The sequence below is a fragment of the Moschus berezovskii genome, chromosome 6 (assembly GCF_049115385.1).
Source record: "Moschus berezovskii isolate FMDL1 chromosome 6, NW_MosBer_1.0, whole genome shotgun sequence".
Classification (NCBI taxonomy): domain Eukaryota; kingdom Metazoa; phylum Chordata; class Mammalia; order Artiodactyla; family Moschidae; genus Moschus; species Moschus berezovskii.
In genome coordinates, this window is record NC_142465.1 from 62,743,708 (window position 1) to 62,750,306 (window position 6,599).

The 6,599-nt window shown below is 40.8% G+C and overlaps 1 protein-coding gene across 1 annotated transcript in view; it reads left to right on the plus strand.

Moving 5' to 3' along the window:
- Positions 1-6,599, plus strand: part of SARNP (SAP domain containing ribonucleoprotein) — a 48,595-nt gene that overhangs the window by 33,413 nt on the left and 8,583 nt on the right. The gene's annotated exons all lie outside the window — the stretch shown is intronic.

Sequence of the window (6,599 nt, forward strand, 5' to 3'; positions counted from 1 at the left end):
CCTGGCTGTGGATGAGAAGAAAATTTTGGAGAAATGTTAAAGAGTATAAATTGAGTATTTTAGAGGAAAAACTTGAAAAATGGGAGGAAGCAAGATGAAATTTTTGGTGCTGTGTCAACATTTATGGCTAGTGTTTTGCTCTGTTCACTGTAAATTGGATTTTTGAGAAGTTTCTAATAAAGGGTTATACGCACCTAAGGTATGTGGAATCTTGTACCATTTCACTTTATTTTTCTCTTATTTCATTCATTTCATTTGAACCCAAAGAACTAAAGGTATGAAAGTTTGTAGTAAGGAAAAACTCAGTCTTTTTTATTTCCTCTGCTTGATACCCCATCCCCACTAATGTCTTTGCATTCCTTCTTCTAACATGTCAGAACTGATGACTTTGAGAAAAAACAAGTTTTATGCCTCTCTGTGGTCCCCCTTAGTCTTTGCTGCAGGAGTAAACAAACTCTGGAGAAGGAGGGGAATACTACATTCTTTTGAGTCTGCTTTACTTTTAAATACCTTTAACTGTTTTTGCCAACCAAGTTCTTGAGGTGAGATCATTCTCTGAATACCAGTTTTTAATTTTTATTTACTAAAAAGAATTTTTTGGCTGTGCCTCACAGCACATGTCATCTTAGTTCCCCAACCAGGGATCAGACCTGTGCCCCCTGTAGTGAAAGCAGTTTTAACCACTGGACCACATGGGAAGTCCCTGAGTGCCAGTTTTTTAAAAGGTGCCACTCTTAGTACATAAGATTTTTAAAACCCATCTGTAAATCATACCTGATTATATGTCTAGTTGTATGTCTTAATTTTGGGGTGACAGGTAAGCTAGCCTGGCTGTCTTAAGCAGTGTAATGGCTGTCCAATCTCCCTATGCCTGCTTAGTCATTCAGTCCTCTCTGATTCTTTGCGACCCCATGGACTGTAGCCTAGCAGGCTTCTCTCCATGGGATTTCCCAGGCAAGAATACTGGAGTGGGTTGCCATTTCCTTCTCCAGGGGATCTTCCCAACCCTGGGATTAAACCCGTCTCCTGCATTGGCAGGCGGATTCTTTATCATTGCGCCACCTGGGAAGCCATAGATACTCTCCCTAGCTCTGGGGAAATGTGAACTAACTGTCTGAATCCAAATCTGTCAGTCTTTCAAAATCTGTATGGAAGGAAAAAGTGTGGGGTGATGTTTGTTTGTTTGGGGGGGATTTTGTATGTGTTTGTGTTATTAATTCTTGGGAGGATATGTAATTTTAGTGTCCAGAAGTTCTTCATGATGTGAGAGCAGTAGCATTATAGGAATGTTTAAGGTGTATTTTAATACTTGAGTAATACTGTTTGTTGGGTTAACATTGCTAAGGAGTGGTAACATTTTAAAGAGTACAATGGGTTTGATTCAAGTAAGGTTTGATAATTATATAGCTCATTTTAGTAAATAGTGAAGTTGCTTTTTATGCCTGAAAGCTGAAGCGGGTAAAAGAAAATCCTACAGATTCTGGAGTTGGGAATGGGAATGAGATAGAGTATCATCAGATCATGAGATGTTTTATAGGAGGATCCTTGGTCGTGATATTTGCAAACTAGCAAAGACCCTGTTTTTAATGAAATATAAAGTCCCTTGTTAAGATTTAGAAGATATTAACTTCTTTGCTCCCTTCCCTTTTCTTTACTACTCTTTTCTCATATTTTTTAAGGTAATATTTTAACCCATTACCTTCTCATCCCCAGAGCAGATTGTTGGGACAGATATAGAAATGTATTTTCAGAGTGTCCCACATTGGGATTTTATATATACATTGAATCTAGCAGTGGGACTTCCCTGGTGGGTCAGTGGCTAAGACTCTGAATTTGCAGTCCACGGGGCCCAGGTTTGATTCCTGGTCAGGGAACGAGATCCCACATGCTGCAACTAAGACCCAGTGCAGCCAAATAAAATAAATAAAATATATTTTTAAAAAAATCCCTAGCAGTGAATATACCTTATTGAGAAGGAGATCATATTTGAAATGCTTGGTGTCTGGGTATTAGAAAGTATTTATTGGGTGAGAAGTTTATTGGGGTATAGAGTAAAGGAGGCAGTTTTAGAATTTTTACTATCCTGTTCATGCTTGGGTATGAAATGTTTCAGGAGGAAGAGCAATTGGAAATGAACAGATCTACAAGATGAGAGGTTTTATATGATGGATCTCTTTAGTGCTCTAAATGAACAAGCAAAACATACGAGCCTTAAGACAAGAGCATCTGTTCTGTCTGTTCTCCACTTCATTGAAACTTCCTCTGTATCAGTTCTATAGGAAAAAAAAAAACCTTTGTGTGCTTGAACCTGTTTGCCTCTCTCTCTTCCCCATATGCCTGAGGTGTTCCCTGATCTTGTTTTGGCATGTTCTTCCTGTATTAAACTGCACTGGTAAGAGTGTCTGCTCCTCTATTTCAGTTCTAAGAGGTCAACATGACTCGTGTCCCTTAGAGTCAGCTGTGATTCCTTTCATTTTCCCTTCACATTCCTGCAGCTGAGATAACCTGTTTGTAGGAAGGAAAAGCTTTTTTGGAAGGCCCCTAGTACTTTTGGGGAAAATTTGGAGTGGACCAACCAGTGCATTCTAGAGGAGATCAATTCTGGGTGTTCATTGGAAGGACTGATGCTAAAGCTGAAACTCCAATACTTTGGCCACCTCATGCGACGGGTTGACTTACTGGAAAAAGAATCTGATGCTAGGAGGGATTGGGGGTGGGAGGAGACGGGGACTACAGAATGAGATGGCTGGATGGCATCACCGACCGACTCGATGGACATGAGTTTGGATGAACTCTGGGAGTTGGTGATGGGACAGGGAGGCCTGGCGTGCTGTGATTCATGGGGTCGCAAAGAGTTGGACACGACTGAGCGACTGAACTGACTGAGATTCAGATTTATTAAGTTGGGGTGAAGCCAGAAATCTGTCTTTTAAAATATCTCAGGTGAAAAGAAATGGTTTTCCTAGTGCTCATTGTAAGTTTCTGAATGCTCAGGTGACTTTTGTCCTTCATTCTCTGTGTATTTTGGTTAAGACAGAATTCACTTCCCCTCAGAAGTTTTTAGCTTCCCTCTACTGACTTCTTGACATTTCTGCCAAGCTCTGCATCACTTATCCTTAAGAACAGCAGCTTCCTGGGTTTTAAGGGAGGGAGGTTGGGATTTTAATAGAAATTTGGCTTCCAGGGGTCTCAAGTGTGAAGCCTTCATTTCCTCCACCTTCCTTGCTTTGTCTTACAATCAGCTAGAGCAAGACCGAGACGACCTCCTCAGGGGTTAGAGAAGAGTGGGGGTTGGGGGAGAAGCTTGATTTGGACAAGAGAAAAAGTGATGGGAGCTGGTGACTCAGGAGAGTATTTGGTTCTGAGCTGCACTGGGGCTTTAGATACTGTAAAGATATGAGGAGATAAAGTTCCTGGTCGTTTCTACTTCTGGTGTAGCTTTACAGTTCTTGGCACCCTTCTGGCCCTAGAAGGTTGATTGTGATCTTAACAGCTAAAAGATTGTTGAGAGTAAGTAAGATTGTAGTATTGGGAGATGTGTGTATGTGTGTGGCAGTACTGGAGTATCTTTTTACTCTGTGTGTGCAAAGATCATGGCATACCCTCTGCTAGTCCAGTCCTTCACTTTTAGTCCTGCTTAGGCTCTGTGCATTGGTCTTTAGGGCCACCTCAGGTTCTGTGGACTGACTGGCATAAAGGCTCAGGAATAAACATGTTCAATTGAATCTCAGAAACTGGGGCAGGGAGGTGACAGCTGTGTGTTTAAGCATTGAAGTGTTTCTGAGAGAAAAGCCATCAGTTGCTGTCATTCACTCTGAGAGTATGAAATTGGAAGCCCACTCACCCTGGAGTGTTTCATAACCTTTACCTCTGGGAAGTCAAGGCCATGTCATTATTAATCTACCATTGCCTGAAAGCCCCCAGGCTCTGCTTTTCATCCTGCCATCAGTCACATGGCAGTGAAAGTCAGGAAAGTCACCAAAAGGCTCCTGCTTTCCTTTTTGCCTTACTCTTACCTTACATTCCCTTGGAAAATGAGATTGGCCTAAGAACTGTTAACATCTTAGTGTAGTAATTCATTTACAAAAAGAGGCAGTTATTTGGAGTTTTTGCAAACTGTGATCCTCGTTGCTCAGTATCAGCCTCCTTTCCATCACTCCAGGGAAAAGACTTCTGAGAAAATAACTGTTAAAGAAGGATTTTTTAAAAGTGGCATGGTTTAGGTCCTGATGGGAATATACATGAGACTCTAACATTGAACAGTGTTGGATGTGAACAATAGCTCAGTCTTTAAAACAGCTATAGGAGAAGGGCCAGTTCCAACTCAGCAGTACCTCAGTTTCCCTGAAATGCCCCTTTCTACTTGTAAGGATATATATGACTGAATTTAGATGGGAATTTCTGCTTCTCACCCATAGTGTAAGAAGGGATGATGTGAGTGAGCTGACCAGAAAAAATACCTGGCTTGGTTAATTATTTTGGTTACCTATCAGAATAGTAAGGATATCTCTTACTTGAATTCAGTAAGCCCTCTTGCTTTGTGTTTTAGAATTTACTGAGTTCAGATTCCCTACATAAGCCTGGTTTATATTTGGGTCACTGTTGTTTTGTTTCTCCTAGTTTCTCTCTGTGATCCAGAGTGACATTGGTAATAAGATTGAAAAAGGTGAATGCTTTTAACACAGAGCCCATGGGGTGCTAAATTAAGTCAGAATGGACACTTTTTGGTAGAGCAAATAATCCTAACACAGTAAACTTATAACAGTATTCTTTATTGGATTCAGGATAAAATTAGTAAGTTTTGAAAAATGTTCATTTGAATCTTGAAGACACGGGTTTTGTTTGAAAGATAGAGCTGGAACTCCATTTGGGTAGAGGTTTTATCTTTGGTACTTTTTGTCATAAAAAGAGGCAGTCACTTTAAAAAACATCTACGATATTCAGGCTGCCAGTTGTTGTAGCTGGTCCTCCACTTGGGACTTAATTTCTGGCTACAGTGTATACACTGTGAAAACATTGACAGGAACTCTTAATTTAAAAATTCTAGGACTTTCCTGGTGGTCCAGTGGTTAAGAATCCACTTGCCAATGTAAAGGACACAGGTTCAATCCCTGATCTGGAAAGATTCTGCATGCTGGAGGGCTACAGAGCCTGAGCTCTAAAGCCTGGGAACTGCAACTACTGAAGCCTAGAGCTACTGTTCCTCAACAAGAGAAGCCAGCGCAGTGAGAAGCCCATATACTGGAACTAGAGAGTAGCACCTGCTCTCCACAACTAGAGAAAGCCTGCACACAGTAACAGAGACCTACTGCAGTCATAAATAAATAAATTTAAAATAATAATAATAAATTTCTAGCTGTAACCTTGTACTTCCTTCCCCTTTCTTTTTCCTTCGTGGGACATTGAGGTATTTTGTTTTCTTTTTAAAAAAAGATTAATCCCATTGTATTCAGAGAGGAATGAGTTCAGAATTCGCCTGCCAGTGTAGGAGACGAGGGTTCGATCCCTGTGTTGGGAAGCTCCCCTCGAAAAGGAAATGGCAACCCACTCCAGTATTGCCAAGGGAAATCCTATGGACACAGGAGCCTGACAGGCTACAGCCCATGGGATTGTGAAGAGTCAGATGCGACTTAGTAACTAAAGGACAACAACAATAGGGTTCAAAATAAAAACTAACAAGTTGCTCATCAAAAGCGTAATTATTTTGGGGTTGGGATTCAGAAAGAAAAATTCCCCTGGATCCTCACAGTGCAGTAATGTAATGAACAACAGCACACATCTTTATAGTCACTCAGTTGTGAATTTATAAGTCCTGTGAGGTTAAGGATCTTTTTCTCACTCATCTTTTATTCCCAATGCCAGAACATTGTCTGACCCATAGTAGACTCTCCGTGGATATTTGAATGACTAATGGATGAATGGTTTAATTTTATAGTTTCAGTGTTATTGACGATGTTGATAGAAACTGATGTGTAATTTAGGAAAGCATTTCCTCAAGGGCCTTGAGAGTACCTGGAATTGTGTCTATAGCGTTAAAGGTCAAATCCTTGCTCAGTTCCCTTGGACCTTACTTTATATAGATATCTGTTTTGGTAGTCATTAATTGTTAGGGATGATGAAATCAGTAAAGCCTGGTGGCATAAATTTTCTTTTTTTAGGGTCCCAGGAAGAGAAGATGGTTAATAGTACCTGATTCAGGAGAAGACTGGTTTTGCTGAGTTCTGTTCTGCTACACTTAACCCTAAATCTGATCCTCTGTCCAAATATCATTTGCCTTGCAATTAAAGGAAATTATTTTGTCGTGTTGGTAGTGAGTCTGATTCTTAACAACTTTTTTTTTTTTATTGTCTGCACTGGGTCTTTGTTGCCATGTGCCAGCTTTCTCTAGTTGTGATAAGTGGAGGCTACTTTTGTTTCAGTGTGTGGGTTTCTCTTGCTGTGGAGCACAGGCTCTAGGTGTACCAGCTATAGTAGTTGCAGCACATGAGCTCAGTAGCTGCAGCATGCAGGGCCTAGAGCTCAGGCTCGGTAGTTGTGGCGCATGAGCTTAGTTGCCCTGTGGCATGTGGGATCTTCTTGGACCAGGGATGGAACCTGTG